We start from the raw sequence: 22911 nt of genomic DNA, 5'->3' as shown, positions 1-22911 counted from the left end.
TATGCTCCCCCTGCACAAGCGCATTTTCCTTAGGCGTAGTCACCACAGTTTCAATAACATTAGAGTTTAATCCATCAGAGTTTGCAGTATCAGGATTTAGATTGTTAGGATTTACAGAATCAGAATTATAAACTTCATTTTCGAATCTCAGTTAATCATTATCATTGAAATCTTCAAGTCCAGTAATCTTCTTATCATCAAAAGAGACATTGATAGATTTCATGACAACCCTTGTTCTTAAATTATAGACTCTGAAGGCTTTTGTAGAAAGTGGATATCCAACAAAAATTCCTTCATCAGCTTTAGATCAAATTTGGATAGCTGTTCGGGATGAGTCTTAAGAACAAAACACTTGCATCCAAATACATGAAAATACTCCAGATTTGGCTTCTTTTTCTTCACCATCTCATATGGTGTCTTTCCATGCTTGTTAATGAGTGTTGCATTCTGAGTAAAACAAGCAGTCTGCACAGCTTCAGCCCAAAAGTAGGTTGGTAACTTTGCTTCATCAAGCATAGTTCGTGCAGCTTCAATAAGAGTTCTATTCTTTCTTTCAACAACTCCATTTTGATGAGGAGTTCCAGGAGCAGAAAATTTATGCTTGATTCCTTGGTCTTTGCAGAACTCTTCCATGATCAAATTCTTGAACTCAGTGCCATTATCACTTCTTATGATCTTCACAGAATCTTTGACCAATTTATCCAGTTGCTTGACATGATCAATCAAGATAGATGTAGTTTCACTTTTTATGTGCAATAAATACACCCATGTGTATCTGGTGAACTCATCCACTATGACCATAGCATATTTCTTCTTTGCAATAGACATGACATTAACTGGACCAAATAGATCGACATGTAGTAGGTGATAAGGCTCAAGAATTGATGATTCAGTCTTGCTCTTGAATGAAGATTTTTTTTGTTTTGCCTTCTGACATGAATTACAAAGGCCATCAGGAGCAAATACTGATTTTGGCAGTCCTCTCACAAGATCTTTCTTGACTAGTTCATTTATATTGTTAAAATTTAAATGAGAGAGCTTCTTGTGCCAATCCCAGCTTTCTTCAATTGATACTCTACTTAACAGATAGATTGCAGAACTATCAGTACTTGTTGAAAGCTTGGCTTCATAAATGTTACCATGCCTGTATCCTTTCAGAACAACTTTGCCTGTAGATTTGCTTACAACTTCACAGTGTTCTTCAAAGAAATCCACATGATAACCTCTGTCACAGATTTGACTCACACTCAGCAGATTGTGTTTAAGTCCTGAGACCAGAGCTACTTTTTCAATGATAACATTCCCAAGATTGATATTGCCATATCCCAGAGTTTTTCCAATGTTGCCATCTCCATAAGAAACACCTGGGCCAGCTTTCTCCACAAAGTCTGATAGAAGGGCTTTATTTCCAGTCATATGTCTTGAACATCCACTATCCGGAACTAGGATGTTCTTCATTTTGCCCTGCAATCATAGAGACCACTAATGATTAGTTTTAAGGACCCAGACTTGCTTGGATCCTTTGGCCTTTTTAAGTTTGTTAACATTTGCAGCGGATTTAGCATCAGAGTTTATTTTAACAGTTTTCTTATCAAAATTTGCAATATCAGACTTTGCATCAGTACTTACACTAGAAGGAATAATTCTAACTTTCTTTACAGAAGGTTTTATCTGATAATAATCATAGTACAAACTATGATATTCCTTACAAGTATAAATGGAATACCATAAACTACCACAATGAAAATAAGGATTTTGTGGCTTATATCTAACAGACTAACTCTTAACTCCTGATTTTGAAGGTAAGGATTTTATATTCTTATTCTTCCTGCAAAAAGAAGCCAGATGGTTAGAATTTCCACAGTTATGACATGTTTTTCTAGGAGCATTAGGAACAGGCTTATAATTATTACTTTTGTTCACACCTTCCTTTCCATTCCTATTTTTCCTAGGTGGTTTTACCTTGATTACATTCTTAACATCTTTCAGCTTATGCTTAAGCTGCTTCTTAGTCATTAAGCCTATGTTAACTTCAGTTGGCTTATCCTGTTTAGGTTTGTCAGAAGTTACTTTCTCCTTCACTTCTGATTTCTCAATATCAGACTTTGCAGTTACAAACTTAACAGGATTTACCTTTGGTTTTTATTTAACAACTTTAGGCTCAGTTTCTACAGTCCCTTACTATTCTTATCATCTCCATAACCTAAGCCCTCTTTCCAGTTTCCACTACTAAGAATATCCTCAGTTGCTTTACCAGAGTTAGTTCAAGTCCTGATAATCTCTCTTTCCTTTTCCAAACACAGTTTTTAGAGATTCATTCATTTTTAACACTTCATCCCTAACTTAAAAGGCATCATCTCTATCATTCTGAGTTTGATGGAACATGACTAACTCTTTTTCTAAATAATCATTCCTCTTTTTATAAGCAAGATTTTCAGAAGTTAATCTTTCACATGTTAAAGTTTGATCTTTATAACTAATGAACATGGTTTTAAGATATCTTTTCAACTCAGTAATATCATCAGTACGAAAGGCATAAGTAGTTTGAGGTACCTTTAAGTCAGCAATATCAGAACTGCTATCAACATTTGCCATCAAGGTATAGTTTTCCTCATCCTCAGAATCTGAAGCATCTGACCAGCTTTTCTTCTTTGTGACAAGAGCCTTGCCTTTGTCACTTTTCCCTTTTCTGCAATCTGGAGATATGTGGCCTTTCTCATCACAGTTGTAGCATTTAACATTTGAGTAATCTCCTCTGTCAGACTTTCCTCCTTTGCCTTCAGATTTTCTGAAACCTTTCTTTTCAGAACTTACACCTTTCCTGGAAAACTTCTTTCCTCTTCTGAATTTCTTGTATGCAATCTTTGTGATTCATTTCACCATAAGAGCACACAGCTTCAACATCTCTTTATCAGGGTCTATCTCAGATATACTATCAGTTTCTGAGTCATCATCACTATTAGAACTTGATGACTCAGTATCAGACTTTGTGATGAGAGCCTTGCCCTTGCCTTTCTTTGAGGTAGCTTCTTTGGGAATTTCCTCCTCAGCCACAAAAGCAACTGTCCTTGACTTTCTTCCATTCCTCTTGCTTCTTTGTTCCATCTCAAGTTCATGAGTCTTGAGCATCCCATAAATTTCATCAAGAGTTGTTTCATCAAGAGCATAGTTGTCTCTTATTATTGTGGCCTTCAAATCTCATCTTTCAGGAAGTGCTAACAGGAATTTAAGATTTGAATCTTCAATATCATACTTTTTGTCAACTAGTGACAAATCATTCAAGAGTTTGACAAATCTGTCATATAAATCAGTTAATGACTCATTAGGCTTTGAGTCAAAGTGCTCATACTCTTGAGTGAGTATCGTCTTCCTGTTCTTCATGATTGTATCAGTTCCCTGACACCTTGTCTCCAAAGCATCCCAAAACTCCTTTGCAGTCTTATATTGAATTACCCTGTTTGACATGACATTATCAATGGCACTATGCAGCAAGTGTCTTACCTTTACATCCTTGGTAATCGATGAGATATCTTCAGCAGTGTAATCACTTTTCTCCTTTGGTACAGACTTTGCTGGCTGACCTGCAACTTCCACAGAGAGTTTGGTTGGCATATGTGGTCCTTCATAAATCCTGTCGAGATATTCTGAATCTGTAGCTTCTAGAAACATAGCCATCTTCACTTTCCATATGGAATACTCAGAAGATTTCAACATGGGAACTCTTATAGTCTCATATCGACTATGGGTTATGGTTTTTGGAGGTTCTTCAGTTTTGGTGGGCTTGGTTGGAGTTTCTTCTTCAGACATGATTGTTTTTGGATCTTAAACTATTTGTGTGTTAACAGATAGCTCTGATACCACTTGTTAGGTCACACACACTGTAGAAGGGGGTTGAATACAGTGTTTAGCACAATCAAATCGATTATAAGAACTCAAGTAACAGAAAACAAATTTTATTCAACACAATAAATTATGTTACAATATGGAACTGTCCTCTCTCAGTGATGAACAAATTATCTCGAGAGCTGCTAGAGTTACAAAGAATAATAACTTCGATAATCGTAACACTTATAGTGTAAACTCTATGCCTGTGTTTATATACTACACAGTTACAAGATAAATTCTAATTGATATGGAATATAATTCTGCTTCCTAAAATATATCAACCAATTATATTTTCTTCCAAGTATTCTATTCTTCATAGAATTCCTTCTTCATGATATTTATTTATGTCTTAGTCTTGATCTTCTTTCCTTTCAATCAGCCGTCTGCCTTATCCGAAAGTCATCTTAAGTCCTGATATTATCTCCTGATAAATATCTTCTGATCACTTAAGTTCTGATAACTTAAGTTCTGATATCTTATGTTCTGTCTTCAGTATAAGTGCTGATTTCCAGTTAAGTACTGATTTGTCCTGTTAGGTAAGATCTGAAAACTAAACACAAATCATATTACACATGACATTATCAAATATATCTAACATTTTTATCTTGGGAGAGAATAATATAAACTTTAGAAGAGTTGTTTTTAGAAAAGTATGACAAGTAGATATCGCAATACATCAACATACATTGAACCAGTTGAATAACCCTAGTTCTCGGGTTGCTTTTCCTTATTTATAAATTTTCGTCTTAATTGCTTATTAGTTTAATTTAGTTAAAATAAATACACTAATTATTTTTACACACTTCTAGACATTAAGAGATCATATACTTAAATTTGTATTGATTTAGTCTTTCCCTGAGAACAAACTACACAAAATACACTTCGACAGAGATCTCGCTCTACTAAACAAGTTGGAAACAACACCAAATGACTTCTCACTTCTAATAGATGCGATAATTTCAACATCTACTTAGACAGTGGGATTGGGTGCCGTAATTTTTACTCATAATAAAATGATCCATGCTCCAATGTCAAAGCCACTACAAGGTGTATTATCTGCCCTTAATACATAAGCCTTAGTGCCAATAGTGGGGTTAATATGGGTACTAACTACTAGCATACCAATAAAGAACATTTCATCTGATTCTTTAGGTCTGGTTTCAGATAGTAAATAAAGCAGACTCATATCACAATGAATTTAGTATTTTACTAAGTGATATAAAAGCTCTGGTAAATAATTTTTCCGAGGTCAATATCTCTTACTAGACCTGGCAAAATGGATGGAAAACCATGAAACCAGTCCAAACCAAACCAAACTTTTGGATCTGGATTGAAACAAAATCACATTTCTGAAAAATGGATTTGGTTGGATTTTTATCACACATTTCTCCACAAATATGGATTGAAAGAGTGACAACCATATATGGATCCATATTTGGTTATTCGTCTCAAACACACTTTGATGGGTGTACTCAATTGAATATATAAGCCGTTCATTTCATTAGCAAGCATCTATTTTGTCTCATTTTATTATCCCCAAGTTCTCCAAATCTTTTTAATATTTGTCGTGTATAATTGTATGTATGTATGTACAGTACATATAAGAATTTACACGTATGAATGAAAACTTTTTAATTTACTTTTTTTTTATTCTGAATTACTTTTCTTACCTATTAATAATGGGGAATATGTATTTTATTTGTTCTTATATTTTTAGAAATTATACTTCTTTATATTATAGTAGTAATCTTGTTTCTTTTTGTTTTTTATAAATATATAAGTACTTACTTATATATTTTAATAGATTACCTAATCTGAATTATGAAAGCACGGTACCATATGTGCAGCAAAAGCCAGATCCAATTGTATTGTTCCAGTATCAAATTTTCCCTTCTCCTGTAATAATATTACAGTTGAACTTCAATTAAAATAATAATTAATAATGTAATAATCTCGCTAAAATAATATTTTTTTCGGATCCCAACATAATGGACACAATATATATTTACTTACGATAGAATATAGAATAATAAAGTGTATAAGCCACATCATCAATCCATTTGAGTTTTGGGCCTTTTGGCCCACGAAGCATTTTTTGAGAATTAAAGAACAAGACTTGTATTTATTATCATTATATTATGATATCATAATAGTTATATTTATAATATCCTAATAAAAATTAGAATAACATAAATAATAATAATTTCATGTTTACAAAATTATTATACAAATATAATTTAGTAAAATATAATTTATCCAAACCGGTCCAAAACCACAACTATCCAAATCAGTCCAAAACCACATTTGTTTGAAAATGGACCAAATATGGATTTGGATCATAAACCAATCCAAATCCATATTTATCGGTCCAAAACCATCTATATCCATTTTTTGCCAGGTATATCTCTTACATCAACCGTAAATACAATATACACTACAACAAATTTGACCATTTACGATGGTTTTTTTGAACTGAAATCGTCGTAATTGAGCCATTTACGACGGAAAAAAATCGTCGTTTTTGGTCGAGTAGTAAGTTCGTTTTTTCGTCACAAGATAAAATTGCGTCTGTAAGTCATATGTCATAGCCTATTTGTATATTCGAGGATTCAACTCAACTCAAATAAGAATGTAATAAGTAAATAGTGGATCGACCGTCAGAGAGATCTCGCAAAGTAATATCTGTCAAAGGATTCAGAAACAAGGTTCATCTACAGACTTGAGGAGTTAATTCACTGGAAGAAGTTCAAGAAGTTGATCATGCCTCAGTGATATAAATCAAGATCGTGGATTTAATCAAGTGACAGAGATCTCGTCAGAGTATCATTAATTACAAGGATTTAATCTGAAGAAAATCAGAGTATCAAAGTCAAGACATGAAGAAACGTCACGGAAGTTAGTCACTCATGAACCAGACAGTACATCGAGTGTCAACGTTGAAGTGGTGGAATTGATTCATAATTTTCAGTGATTTTCAGAAGATATTCAGAAGATTGGTTGCTGCTCACGGTTAGTATTAATTCTCTATTAATTAAATTAAGTCATATAATTTAATTAAGAAAATAAATTATATCTGCAAAGATTAATTTATTGATTAATTAAATTAATTGATTAATTAATTCAGAATTAATATTAAGGATTTTCAGGTTTTTAATTGGTTTAAAATCTGTTTAAATTGAAACAAGGCAAACTGATTGTATTAGTATGACAATCGGTATGACAATCAATAGTCATACCGAAAGTCATGCTAATTCATTTAATTGTCTTGTTAGAATTTTTATTAGATTAAAAATCTGTTATTAATCTTTGCAAGACAATCTGAATTGTACTTATGTGACAATCGGTATGACAATCAATTGTCATACCGAAAGTCATGCCAGTTCAAATAGATTGTCCTGCCGAAAGTCATGCTGGTTCAAATGATTGTCTTGCTAGTTCAAAATGATAGTCTCACCGAAAGTCTTATTGAACAAAAGATTGTCATACCAGTTCATTCATCTCAGCTGTTTGATAAAAAGAAGCAGAAGACTTTTTGTTTCATAAGCAATCAACACAGCAACCAATACAGAACAAGAGAGAACACAGCAGAAAACAAAAGAAAAACATTTCATCATTCATCTGCTTATTCAAGATCAATATTCTAGTTTGTTAATGTTAAATCCAAACCACTAGAATTATTTATCTTGTTCTTGTATATCAATCTAGCGGATCAAAATCCCTAGAACTTAATCTCAAATCGCGTTTAGCATTTGATTCTAATTATTGCAAAAATAGAAAAAGTTCATGTCGAATTTATTCTAGATTTGTGATAATTGATTTGAGATTAATACCTTGTAATCGATACAGTTGTTGTAACACCTTTCAAGTTTAATAATATTTTTATTTAACTTGAATTTTGTTTCACATTTTTTATTCCGCATTTAATTCGATTATTCGGTGCTGTTTGTATTCAACCCCCCCCTTCTACAAACACATTGGGACCCAACAATTGGTATCAGAGCCTTCTGATTAACGAACAAATCAAGATCCTAGACTTTTGTGATTTTTCAACTCCTTGAATTTTTATTTATTCAAAAATTCATAATGACTTCACATAAGGTTGGAACCGTTAAAATTCCACAATTTGATAAAGAGAATTATATCATGTGGAAGAAGAAGATGCTATTATTTTTACAAGTTGCAAATCCCAAATATTCAAACTTGTTAAAGAAGGGTATAAAAACTCCGATGGTTATTGAACCGGAGGTAATAATAGATGGTGTGGTGACTACTGAAGCTAGAACCTATCCAAAAGAGCCTGAAGATTTTACTCCTGCTGAGAAGGAAGAAGCCTCCTTGGATGCCAGCCTTCAATTAATATTAATTGATTCCCTTGATCCCTTGATGAACAGACATGTGATGAACTGTAAAAATTCCAAACACATGTGGGAAACTATTGAGGTGATTAATGAAGGCACAGAGGAAGTTAGGGAGAACAAGTTGGAAATCCTAACCTCTGAATATGAACATTTCAAATCAAATCCAGGAGAAGGAATTACTGAAGTGTTTGAGAGGTACAATGCGTTGATCAACAACCTGAACATCAATGGAAAGTATTATTCAATCAGGGAGGTCAACAAAAAGTTCCTTTTAACACTGCCAGCTCATCTTGAACATAGAATCACTGCCATTAGAGAAGCTAGAGATCTGAGTGAGATTTCTTTGGACAGGCTCTATGGAGTGTTAAAAACCTATGAGTTGGAGCAGATTCAACAGAAGGAAGTCTATGGGAAGGATAGAATGGTCAGCACATCTACTGCACTTGTAGCTGAAGGTCAACAACAACAGCAATCTCAACAATTGGAGAGAATGGTACAGTATTCCAAGGCTGAGGAAAATATGTTAGTAGCAGAATATGATCCTCCTACTACAAATCAATCAAGTGATGATTTTTATTCCTTGGAAGAGCTGGAGCAATTGGAAGACGAGTCAATGGCCCAAATTGTCAAGAGATTCTCCCATGTCAGATTCAAGAGGAATCCCAAGCTGAAGTACAAGTCCAACTACAACAAATTCCAGAAAGGTGGATCTTCATCCTCTAACACCAGCAGTGGTGGATACCAAACAGGGATGGTTGATCGGGGCACCATTAGATGCTATAACTGCAATGAGTTGGGACACTTTGCCACAGAATGTAGGAAGCCAAAGCAAGTAAGAAAGAACTCTGAAAGGGCTTATCTGGCAAAGGGAAGAAGCTGGGATGATACTGACAGTGAAGATGAAGATGAAGGAAATCTTGCTCTTATGGCTATTGATGGAAAAGCTTCATCGTCAAGAATAGAGGTAAAACTTTCTGATGCTGAAATGGTTTATCATCTAAGAGGTAACTTAGATTGTGCACGTCGTGATAATGAACTGTTAAGTTTACAGATCACAGACCTTGAGAAAGAGGTCAATGAATTAAGACTTGTGCACATTAATCAAGACAAATTAAAAGAACAGGTATCTTTTCTAGAGAATAGAGTTGACTGTTATAGAAAACTCGAAACTATTCTCAAAGACAAGATCACCGGTCTTGAGACTAAGGTTAGAGCCTACTTCAATTCTTGTTCGAAGGCTAAAGAGTTCTACAGTAAGCAAGCTATTAATCAAACATCTGGAATAGGATATGATTATAATGCTGCTATTGGAGAATTAGGCATAAACTCCCCTCCTCATGTCTGTGCTAAAGGGAGGGAAGTACCACATGTGCTTAAGGGTGTTGATGAACCCCTCTATAAAGCATCAATTGCTGAACCATTTGATGCGACCTCTTCTGTTATTCAAGAAGAAATACGTGCTGAGGATCATGCTTATGAGAAGATTGTTTCCAAGTCAAGTGAGTCGAAAGTTCCAGTCAAAGTTGTGAAAGCAACTGAGACTAACTCAGACACACATGAGTTGGATAACAATAATGCCATGTCTACCATGCATAAATTACCTGCTGTTAATCACTCTCATAAAGCATGTGGTGTTGCTAATTGTATGTCTTGTGCTTTTAATATGATGTATGCTTATTTTAATGGTAAGCATGTGTCTAATGATAAGACTACTCCTCGTCAGCATGTGAATAACAAGAAGCATGATAGGTCTAAGACTGCTAGTCCTTCTAAGGCTAGAAAGGAGACATTTGTGCCTAAGCTTAAACAGAAATTTGTTAAGGCTGTTTACAAGGTCAAATGTTCAGTCATTGAGAAAGTTGAGACAATTAAAATTAAAAATGTTGTTTTGCCTGACAAAGGACAGTTCTACAAGTATGCCGGGCCCAACCAAGTTTGGGTTCCGAAGAAGGTCTAATCCATTTGTAGTGCAGGGCATTAAACAGGTGAAACCGGGAGTGTGGAGTCTTGACAGTGGATCATCAAGACATATGACCGGAGATAGAGCCCTGCTATCAAATATGGATTGAGAAAGCTGGCCCCCATGGTTACCTTTGGAGATAACAGCAAAGGTTTATCTGAGGGATATGGCTGTTTGCAAGCTGGGAATGTTATCATTGTAATTTTGTATATTGTGCTAGGTTATTATCAGGAAGCATCATCTAACATATAGCACCAGTGACGAGACTTGAGAATATTACGACATATCAGGCACCTGCTGCACATTACACTTGGAATTGGACTCTAGTAAGATGTGTACAAGTGTACTCCTGGTTGGTGAGTCAAAAGAGGAAGTCAATTCACCACAGTTCATGGACTTTGCAGCTGCAGATCTATTGGACTATGCAATCTCTTCTTCACAATCTCACTTCAGGTTGGTATGAACTAGTATACTGCTCAAGCAATCGTCAAGGACATGGTATGGCACTCTAACAGAAGTTATAATTTTATATGAATAAGTAGAGTCGTCATATTAATAACTATCTTATCAATAGGCACAATCATATTGTTTTATATGTGCAGTGGTATATTGTTTATGCAACATAACAATTAGTATCTAAAGTACTTGACAAGTATCGGTCAATGATATGTTGTTAACATTATGTTGCAGATATTTGTAAGCTTTTGACATGAATGAGAATTACTTAGACTTTACCCTAAGTGATCAATGTTTTATCAAAAACTCATTCATTTTGAAAAACAAAAATTAAACTTCTTTCTACATTAGTGATTTCCTATTTCATGTAAAATCTTTTGAAATCACTATTGTAAATCATTTTCTCTCTATTACCATATGTTCTATGATACAGGTTCAGTCTCCATTGACTTTCTTTCATTGACAGTCATGAGGTTGAAAATCCACAACGTCTATCCCAGACTGTAAAGACAAACATAAAAACAGAACCAACCAACACTCTTTTACCACTAAAAGTAGTATGAATGAGCGTGAGGGAGATAGTGCCTAGTGCACCACATAAGGAAGGTTCTGTAGTCAACCCAGTAGCTCTGTCTCCTACATAGATGAGTAGTATTTAAACCGAGACAACTGCTAGCCCCCATACATCTTCTCAAAAAGATGTAATGGCTGAAAAGGCACAAAAACAGTTACTAGATTCATTCTCTCAACAGGGTGAGTCTATTGAATTTTGCCTGTCGGCCAAGGTATCCGATGTAGTGTCACCACTTCAAAAATAATCAATTCTTGATGCACAAGGAGAGGTTACACACACAAAGGATGAGTTGACGGAAACAAGAGTTTCGACCATTTTAAGGTCAGATTCGATTGTTCAAGGTTCGTTAGTGGACCAATTGCCTTTACAGGTGTTAGGAGAGGATACTGATCCAAAAGCCATATGTCAGTGGTCAGTATCTACCTCCCCAGGCTTAAATCCCCTGGATGCATCTGCGGATAGTGGATCTGACATAGGTGCAGATCGGCAACTTGTTGACAATGATTCAGATATTACCTGATGAGTCACAAGGAAGTGTCTTCACAGACATTAGAAGGGAACTTTGATCTTTATGCTAAAATCGTTGGATCATTGTTTACCTTCCCAGAATTCAAATCTGGAACCCTAAAAGGGAAACTAGCAACTTGTAGATTATGACTCAGATTTATCTGACGAGTTTAACAAGGATGGGGATTTGTGAACTCCCATTGCACCACCTGTGACCTCCTTAAAGGATGGCTAAGGTGATTTTCCTTGCAGGTACAGCTGGATTATGGAGCTATGAGAGAAGAGTGATACACTTGTGAGAATGAGTGTAAACACGAGTGGAGAGAAGAGTGAAACTCATGTGAGGTACACTAAACACAATCACACACTCACAGTGAGGAAGAAATAGAAACTACTTGTTATTTCTTTTCCAACCAAGTGAAATATGAGAACTCCTTCAGACGACGGCATACATTCCTTCTTTAAGGGGGAGATAAAAGCTTAAGTAATAGTTTGGAGGATTCCTCAACTAAGGGGGAGAAATAGCAGGGAGGAAGAAAAAGATCCTACATGTACACTACACCACACCATTGTTGTTTGTAACTACGGATCCTATTGTACGGGAGAGGTGGTAAACACAAGGTGATTTCCTAGTAAGGGAATAAGCTGTTAGGGGAGTACCATTGGTTTTTATCTGCGGATCCTATTGTACGGGAGAGGTGGTAAAACGAAGGTGATCTTCTTTAATCAGTTGATTCTCATAGGGGGAGAAGCAAGAGATATGGGCTTCTCAACAGGAAATGTGGTTGTACAAATGAAGATGAAACTACTTGAAGATATGTTCAGTCTAGAGGAACATCTACTTGGAATCTGGAAAATGTTAAATCTCATCCAGAACTTTTCTGCTATTTACTTTGCATGTATGTTTATATCTTTTTCTTATTTGTTAGTTGAGTTATCCTTTAGGTATTTGTGTGTTATTGTCTAACAAACAAATAGGGGGAGATTGTAAGTCATATGTCATAGCCTATTTGTATATTCGAGGATTCAACTCAACTCAAATAAGAATGTAATAAGTAAATAGTGGATCGACCGTCAGAGAGATCTCACAAAGTAATATCTGTCAAAGGATTCAGAAACAAGGTTCATCTACAGACTTGAGGAGTTAATTCACTGGAAGAAGTTCAAGAAGTTGATCATGCCTCAGTGATATAAATCAAGATCGTGGATTTAATCAAGTGACAGAGATCTCGTCAGAGTATCATTAATTACAAGGATTTAATCTGAAGAAAATCAGAGTATCAAAGTCAAGACATGAAGAAACGTCACGGAAGTTAGTCACTCATGAACCAGACAGTACATCGAGTGTCAACGTTGAAGTGGTGGAATTGATTCATAATTTTCAGTGATTTTCAGAAGATATTCAGAAGATTGGTTGCTGCTCACGGTTAGTATTAATTCTCTATTAATTAAATTAAGTCATATAATTTAATTAAGAAAATAAATTATATCTGCAAAGATTAATTTATTGATTAATTAAATTAATTGATTAATTAATTCAGAATTAATATTAAGGATTTTCAGGTTTTTAATTGGTTTAAAATCTGTTTAAATTGAAACAAGGCAAACTGATTGTATTAGTATGACAATCGGTATGACAATCAATAGTCATACCGAAAGTCATGCTAATTCATTTAATTGTCTTGTTAGAATTTTTATTAGATTAAAAATCTGTTATTAATCTTTGCAAGACAATCTGAATTGTACTTATGTGACAATCGGTATGACAATCAATTGTCATACCGAAAGTCATGCCAGTTCAAATAGATTGTCCTGCCGAAAGTCATGCTGGTTCAAATGATTGTCTTGCTAGTTCAAAATGATAGTCTCACCGAAAGTCTTATTGAACAAAAGATTGTCATACCAGTTCATTCATCTCAGCTGTTTGATAAAAAGAAGCAGAAGACTTTTTGTTTCATAAGCAATCAACACAGCAACCAATACAGAACAAGAGAGAACACAGCAGAAAACAAAAGAAAAACATTTCATCATTCATCTGCTTATTCAAGATCAATATTCTAGTTTGTTAATGTTAAATCCAAACCACTAGAATTATTTATCTTGTTCTTGTATATCAATCTAGCGGATCAAAATCCCTAGAACTTAATCTCAAATCGCGTTTAGCATTTGATTCTAATTATTGCAAAAATAGAAAAAGTTCATGTCGAATTTATTCTAGATTTGTGATAATTGATTTGAGATTAATACCTTGTAATCGATACAGTTGTTGTAACACCTTTCAAGTTTAATAATATTTTTATTTAACTTGAATTTTGTTTCACATTTTTTATTCCGCATTTAATTCGATTATTCGGTGCTGTTTGTATTCAACCCCCCCCTTCTACAAACACATTGGGACCCAACAGCGTCGCAAGTAAGAAAGAAGGGGCCCACATACTCAATAAAATAATAAATCTACTTACGACGGAAAATATCGTCGTATGTTCTAAACTTACGACGAATAATATCGTCGTATGTTAGTTACTTACGACGGAGGAATCGTCGGATATTTTCTTATGGGTCCCATAATTGATAAAATAAAGTGTAAATTTACGACGTAACTTTACGTCGTAAATTAGTAACTTCCGACAGAAAAAACTGTCGTATGTTAGGTATTAGGGCCAACTTATGACGGAATATGTTATTAACAACCGTCGTAAGTTTGTATTTCTAGAATAGCCAAATTTTGATTTTTCAGTTTCCAGCCATTTTCGGCTTCCAATTTAAATTCTAAACCTGCAAAGTCTAATGCAATCACAATGCAATCACAAACTCAACACAACCTCTAAGCCTGCCAGAGTCTAATTTAATTTCTGGCTACCAATCACAAACTCACAAAATCAAAATATAAAACTAATGATATAACAAAATACAGTAATTTACATTAGTTATATCATAAATCCGTAAAATTCACATCCAAAAGTAGAAAGCAAACTATGTGGAAGTACAAACACCGACCAAACCAAATTCAATTTACACTTAAATAAGTTAGAAATTTGTAATCAAATCATTTATTTAGGCATAATAATTTGTATACAGAGAAGTAGAAATTTCGTATCCTCCCTTGCTTTCTATTCCACCACACTTCTGGCACACACTTCTGGCATATGCACGCAAGTTCTGCACCATTTCGTCAAACGCTGACTGGTCCAACTCAAAACCAATAACAGCAGCACGAAGACCTTCCACGGTAGCACCAGTTTCATGCTTTAAAAGATTCCTTATTGACTCCCATGTTTTTATTGCACCAGATTCAAGAAGCAACTGTACTGGCTTAGACGGAGCTAATTCAAGCTTTTTATGCAAAGTGAAAAAGTTTGATAAACTTTTGACAAGACACTGATACCTTTCAACAGCAACATAAGAGAAGAAGAAGCCAAATAACCGTGGCTTCCATAGAATCCCAGGTAAGTTACCTCATACTTAGCTATTAGTTCCGATAACTTTTCATTACTAATAGAACCTGCTTGCACCTCGATATCACGACAACGTTTATCCTGAAGTTTCGAAACATCCCAATCAGCCTGCTTAATGCTTGCATCTACATTTGAGGGAAAAACATTAATGTGTGTACGTAGACATTAAACACTTATTTAGATCATGTCAAACATGCGCCTACGAACCAATAGACTTTGAGGCGGGGGTATAAGATATTTAAAATTTCCACCCACCATAACATTAATCAGGCTTCTTTACCTTATTTAAAAAAGCAGCATACACCCTTAAAGCAATCCTAACTATAAGGCTAGGTCTATACGCTAGAACATGGCTACAATAAACATGAACCAAAAGGCTGGATTGATTCAGCTAGAGTCTGCCTAGCAGAGGCCTGTTTGGCCTAGCCGAATCCTACCCCCATCCTACTACTAGATAAAGTTTTCCCTAGGGGCTAAGCATGACGAATTAGCTATTTAAACTTGAAGACATTTACAGGGTATACACTTTCTTATTGTATTCTCATCACCTACACAATATATATATGTATGTGTAAATAAACCGTATTGGTAAGAGTTTTTAAAACCTTCTTGGACTATTTTATAAATTTTCCAAAAGTATTAGGCTGATTAACACTTTGACGTAAGCGAAATAAAACAAGAGATCTTCCACACTGAATTGATCTTATTAACCATACCACAAAAAATACTTAAGCTTATATCATTCAAAGTACAGTCATATCTCAAGGGTGATTTCTTTAACTGCAATATTCAGGTTCGTTTCATATTTTTTCTTTAATCTATTAATATCCTTCAATCTAAATACATATCTTAAAAAGCAGCTTGAAGTTGAGGGAAATAGATGTGTACCATTTACTGTTGATATGTGGCCTTCTAGATCAAGGGATGATGAAGGGATCGAATCAGTACGGAAATCATCCCGCTTAAAGTCCCTGAAAACAATTGCCATGCCAAAGTTTTTATGACTTAAAGATACTATGACAAAAGGCATCTCTATAACCTCAAATACTTTGAATGCAAATACAATTATCATACCTTATCTACACTGTGGCCCAACCGCTTCAGTTGGTCAATCCTGCTTCTAGCTTGCACGTATGGATTAAATCTGGTGACATATGGACGTAGAAACCAAATTATTATTCTTAAAACTAGCAACGACATCCAGTAGGAACAATAAATGTATAAGATTGTGATTTTATATTGCATTATGTTTTAAATTATTGTAGTAACCAAGGATCTGTCAAATTCAGATATCCATGTCACTAGACCACATGTAATGAGTAACTCTGTTATTATGAATTCAGCAATTGTACAATCACCGTAGGTGTATATTCTCTTGGCACTCACAGGGACTGTGAGCTCAAATATCGAGAATGGATCATTCATCCCTTAACCTGTTCTTTTCAGATACATTGTTTTTTAGATACACTGCATAGTGCAAATGTACGTAAAATAGAAAGTTAACAACTTCACTTTCAACTTATTGAACAGAGACGATATTGTTCTGTCTAAAAAGAACAGCCATCACAAACTAAATGAAATGAAAGTCTCTATCCAACATTTATTAGCTAAATTTATATATTCCAATTAAGAACTCTTTATTTTGTTATCTACATTTTTCAAGTCTTATTTTACACTGCCATCAAAGCACATCTAATGTGTTCTTTTTGATAAGTATCCAATGTTTTTGGTTGCTTTTTGCAAATATATTATCGGTCCAGCTTGGTTCTTTGTCATCTTATTCCACCTAGCCACCATTACTGACTCTCACATTTTGGTCCATAAGTCATCCTAAATGCTAGTTTCCAAATATGCCAAAAGAATTGAGGAGGATTATAACAACTCTAGATCCACATTTAGCAAGGCAACAACTACATGATTTAGACTCTAGAAGCACATACTCCTGTATAAATAAACATAAATAACTCGAACAAAAATAGAATGTTGCCCTTGTAATTAAGATGAGGATAAGTTATCGGCAAATCTTGTCATAAAAGAAAAGCCTAATTGCATACACACCTCTCCTTATGTTAGTTGGGGAAAAAGAACTATTACCAAACACAATTCTAACAACTAAAAGATCAGAAAACAAGTTGTTTTTTCCTATGTTAATCCTAACAATTTCTTACACTTCACAAACAAAGGAAGCAATACTAAGAACTAGCATAAACATGTAAAATTCTCAATGAAATCAAGAACGAATAATAGAAATTTCGGAGAACTCACCAAGCAATCGAACAAGATATTTGTGTCGTAGAAGATTAATAATCGTAAGCTCGGCCAAGAAATCATCCTCACCCTTCAGACTTTCCCTTGAAAACCACTTGACAGCCACCTCCAAGTTCTCATCATCAGGAAAAACACCCCTATACACAACTCCATCCCCCTTCAACGAGTTAACTGCATTACTCACCGATAACCCCCTACACTACTCCCCCCATTCAAAGCATTTAAAAATCAATCCTCCGACTTGACCTCTCCCAAACAAACTTCCAATACTCGAACCACTCATCTTACTTCTCGCCGGAAACAAAAACAACCTAATTCTACTACCCCCCCCCCCCGAAAAATTCCCTAGATTCGACAAATTCAACTGATCATACTCCTCAACCAAATTCTCCAAAATCCTAATCTCTTATAATCGAAATCAAAGAATCAAGATCCTCATTAGGCAACTGATACTTCAACATAACCCCATTACTCAAACCACCACTAATTACAATTTTACCCACCTTTGAAACCAAATCAGACAAGCTCGTGTTTATCAACGACAACGATACGCGTGTCGCCACCGACGTAACAGAGTGATTTGTCGTGAGGGAGAGGGACTATGTGGCCACCGAAGCTACGCATGAGGCGTAGTTTGGGAGGTGGGATTGAATCGGAAGGGGCTTTTGAGGTGGGTGGCGAGTTGAGTGAGGTGGGTGCTGTCGTCGTTATTTATGGTGAAGAGGAATTTGGAGCGTCGTTGTTTATGGCATTAAGAAGGAAGGTGAAGGAGGCTGAGAAGGGGAGATTCAAAGTTTAGGGGAAGAGTAAGGTGAAGAAGAAATAGGGTTAACATGATTAATGGGCTTATGGACCCATGTGTTAAATAGCTGATATTTTTTTTCTATAATTTAGTTGATGTTTTGCTAATAAATGATAATTAACAAATTTAAATAAGATTTTTTTGTCGTTAAATAAAAATGATAGATGTTTAAGTAAAGGGGGTTAGTGATAATTTGATGATTGAACATAGTAATTTATTTTTAAAAACTATCCCCGTCAAAATATTATTTAGTTTGTCATTTTAACAGTCAAACATGAGTTTGACTTGTACAATAAATTAGTGTTTAGTTCTGAATTTATGTTTTGAATATTTTAAAAATATTTTTCATCGATCCAACGTTATGGTTCTAAATAATTATATATATTAATGATATAACCAAAATTTCAAATCAAAATAATTTTATTTGGTTTGGCATTTTTATAGTCAATCATTAGTTTGACTAGTACAATTAACTAGTGTTTATTCGTGAATTGGTGTTTCGATTTTTTTAAAAATATTTTTCGATGATCCAACTGTATGGATGTCAATAGATATATATATTAGTGATATAACCAAAGTTTCATATCATAATAATTTAATTTGGTTTGCAATCTTAAGAGTCAAGCATGAGGTTGACTAGTACACCTAACAAGTGTTTAATCCTGAATTGGTGTTTTGATTATTTAAAAATTATTTCTCAATGATCCAACCGTATGGATGTCAATAGATATATATATTAGTGATATAACCAAAATTTCATATCAAAATAATTTTATTTGGTTTGATATTTTAACAATCAAGCATCAGTTTGACTAGTACAACTAACTAGTGTTTAATCCTGAATTGGTGTTTCGGTTATTTAAAGAAATTTCTCGACGTTCCAACCGTATGGATGCCAATAGATATATATTAGTGATATAACCAAAATTTCATATCAAAATAATTTTATTTGGTTTGACATTTTAACAGTCAAGCATCAGTTTGACTAGTACAGCTAACTAGTGTTGAATCTTGAATTAGTGTTTCGGTTATTTAAAAAATATTTCTCAACGATCCAACCGTATGGATGTCAATAGATATATATATTAGTGATATAACCAAAATTTCATATCAAAATAATTTTATTTGGTTTGACATTTTAACAGTCAAGTATCAGTTTGACTAGTACAGCTAACTAGTGTTGAATCTTGAATTAGTGTATCGATTATTTTAAAAATATTTTTCAACGATCCAACTGTATGGATGTCAATAGATATATATATTACTAATATAACCAAAATTTAATATCAAAATAATTTTATTTAATTTGACATTTTAACAGTCAAACATCAGTTTGACTATTACAACTAACTAGTGTTGAATCTTGAATTAGTGTTTCGATTATTTTAAAAATATTTCTCAACGATCCAACCGTATGGATGTCAATATATATATATATATATATTAGTGATATAACCAAAATTTCATACCAAAATAATTTTATTTGGTTTGATATTATAACAGTCAAGCATCAATTTGACTAGTACACTTGAATCTTGAATTCGTGTTTCGATTATTTTAAAAATATTTTTCAACGATCCAACTGTATGGATGTCAATAGATATATATTAGTGATATAACCAAAATTTCATATCAAAATAATTTTATTTGGTTAGACATTTTAACAGGCAAGTATCAGTTTGACTAGTACAACTAACTAGATCTGAATCTTGAATTAGTGTTTCGATTATTTTAAAAATATTTTTCAACGATCCATCCGTATGGATGTCAATAGATATATATATTAGTGATATAACCAAAATTTGATATCAAAATAATTTTATTTGGTTTGACATTTTAACAGTCAATCATGAGTTTGACTAGTACAACTAACTAGTATTGAATCTTGAATTAGTGTTTCGATTATTTTAAAAATAGTTTTCAATGATCTAACCGTATGGATGTCAATAGATATATATATTAGTGATATAACAAAAATTTCAAATCAAAATAATTATATTTGGTTTGACATTTTAACAGTCAAGTATCAGTTTGACTAGTACAACTAACTAGTGTCGAATCTGGAATTAGTGTTACGATTATTTTAAAAATATTTTTTAATGATCCAAACGTATGGATGACAATATATATATATATATATATATATATATATCAGTGATATAATCAATGTTTCATATTAAATTATTTTATCAAAATATTTAATTTTTTCTGAAATTCTTGAAATGTCACCCAAACAAATAAATGTTGACATTAATATTGTTGGATCATGAAATGATATTTTTTAAAAATTGAAATTATCAAAAATCATATGCTAATTTAGGACGAAATCCTTCATAAATTATTATTTGCAAAAAAATTGAGAAAAGTCAAATTTACCGCCAAAATTTTGGGGAAAAAGTTAAATTTCCCTCTTTGATAACTTACGACGACTTTGAATTTCCGTCGTAAATTAAATGTTTCAATATTTTCCGTCACAAATATTTCGTCGTAAATTTAGATGAAATATTTTTTATTTAATTTCAAGTTAAAATTTTAATAAAAATACTTAACTTACGACGAAATGTTCAAATCGTCGCAAATTCAAATGATTTTTATTTTCCCGCCAAATTTTTTGGGAAAAAGTTAAATTTCCCTCTTTAATAACTTATGACGAATTTCAATTTCCGTCGTAAATTTGACGATCCGATTTTTTTCGTCGCAAATATTTCGTTGTAAATTTAGATTAAATATTTTTTTATTCAATTTCAATTTAAAATTTTAATAAAAAAAATTAACTTACGACGAAATTTTTAAATCGTCGCAACTTCAAATAATTTTTATTTTTGTTTAATCGTATCGTGCATAATTTTATTAATAAAATACTAAACTTACGACGGTTTTGGGTTTCGTCGTAAATAATTACGACGTTTTACTTTTTTCCGTCATAAGTCGGGCGCGCATTTTTTTCCGTCGTAAGTTGGCCGTCGTAATTGGCCTATTTTGTTGTAGTGATAGTGGCACATAATTTGGAAAAGAGAGCCCTACAACTGAATGCCGAGGTTACATTGATGAATGTAACCCCTTTTTCCTGCGGATGATATTGGTTTCTAACTATACAGGTATTTGCCTAGGTTTTAATTATTTTGCAACTTTTATTTAAGCAGTTTTATGAATTGATTAATTAAGCAATTTACCATAAATGGGACCTGTTGTTAATTTTTTTAAGATATCCTAAGTTTGGCTAATTTTGAAAATTTTGTCTTCTTGCTGCTTTTAATTTACCACCTGGTAAATTTCTTACTAAGACAACAATATTATCGTATGTTGTTTGTTTATGTTTGCATTGCTGTATACAATAAAACTGTGAGTATGATATATCATTCATCATATGATATTATTAGAGTGTACCTTATTGGCAACTTTTAAAAAATTTATTTTGGTGGAAGGAGAGGTATTGTGAGAATAGCTTAAATATTATTTCTAGAAATTTATAAATATATATTAGCGGTAGAATATCAGAAACACGTTTTGTCTTGTTACTCTTATGTATCCTAACCGTTTAGACTAGAAAGCTTATCAGACAACTAAAATTTTTGGGAATAAATTATGCATAAATTTACATGCTATGCGTTAGTATACATGTTATGGTAAAGATTAAATAATTTAAAGATGTTAAATTGCTATAGAGACTTGGAGAATCTATGTGCATAAAAATATTATAAAATAGTAAAATAACTATGTAAAATGACTGTTAGGTCACTGGATTAATTCACTGTTAGGGTCGGCGGGTATGAAAGTTTCCCACTGGATTTATTGGTTTACATATAACTTATGGGAGGTTTTTCTTCTATAATTAAGTACTTGCCGCATTTTAAATTAATCAAAATGAGTGTTTAGGTTCATATTTGGAGTACAATGTGTTTTAAGTGGTTTTCTTGTGGTTTTGCAGCTTCTCATGGAATTTCTATATCTCAATATGTGGCAATAAATCACAGAAGTCAGTATTGGCAGTGAACTTCGCAAGGTATGAGAGAATTAATGAGCAAAGTTTATGTATAATGGTGGGGTTTTTTTGCAATGATCAAAGTGAATATGACATACGGTTTAACATATAAATTTTCATAAATCGTTAGTGTTATGGATTAAAAACTAAGATGTATGATTGTTGTATTTATTACTAAGGAATGTGAGCTTCGAGATTCGATTTGATTGCTCTTGTGTTTCGTGACTCAATCTGCCTTAACAAGATGCCTACGTACCTTGCTGATTGCCAAGGATCAAGTCAAAAAACGTAGTTCTGATCTGTGGGGTGAGGCCCCTTATATAGATGTTGGGAGTCCTTAAATTGGACTTGGTATAGGAGACTTGGTGGTCAAGTCTCTGAATTAGAATGGACTTTGGAGTCCTAGGAAGTAGGAAGTTGATTCCTTATCATATGAGGTTCCTTGGAGGCCAATCTACAAGGATTTATATCCCCACTAGGACTTATCTTAATAGCTGTTTTTCTCCCTTATTAATCAATTATGAAATTAATTAATAATCAGGGTTTTGGGCCTTCTTTGTTCCATCAGGCCTGATCTGGTCCATCAGGCCTGATCAATGTGTTAACCTTTTTGGTCTGAATATCATACATCTTCTTATTGGGCCTTGTAGCCCAATTCATATAT

The 22911-nt window shown here is 33.6% G+C and overlaps 1 long non-coding RNA gene across 1 annotated transcript; it reads right to left on the bottom strand.

Annotated features, from left to right (window-relative positions):
• Positions 1-15182: 15182 nt before the first annotated feature.
• On the bottom strand, positions 15183-18303 carry LOC141672522 (uncharacterized). The gene is made up of 4 exons (XR_012555576.1): positions 17461-18303; positions 16270-16339; positions 16084-16166; positions 15183-15320 (listed from the first exon to the last, which is right to left on the bottom strand). It is a non-coding gene; the product is annotated as an uncharacterized LOC141672522 (long non-coding RNA).
• Positions 18304-22911: the final 4608 nt, after the last annotated feature.

The sequence above is a fragment of the Apium graveolens genome, chromosome 7 (assembly GCF_009905375.1).
Source record: "Apium graveolens cultivar Ventura chromosome 7, ASM990537v1, whole genome shotgun sequence".
Taxonomy (NCBI): Eukaryota; Viridiplantae; Streptophyta; class Magnoliopsida; order Apiales; family Apiaceae; genus Apium; species Apium graveolens.
The sequence above is the reverse complement of the archived record's forward strand: the minus strand, read 5'-3'. Positions and strand labels throughout refer to the sequence as shown.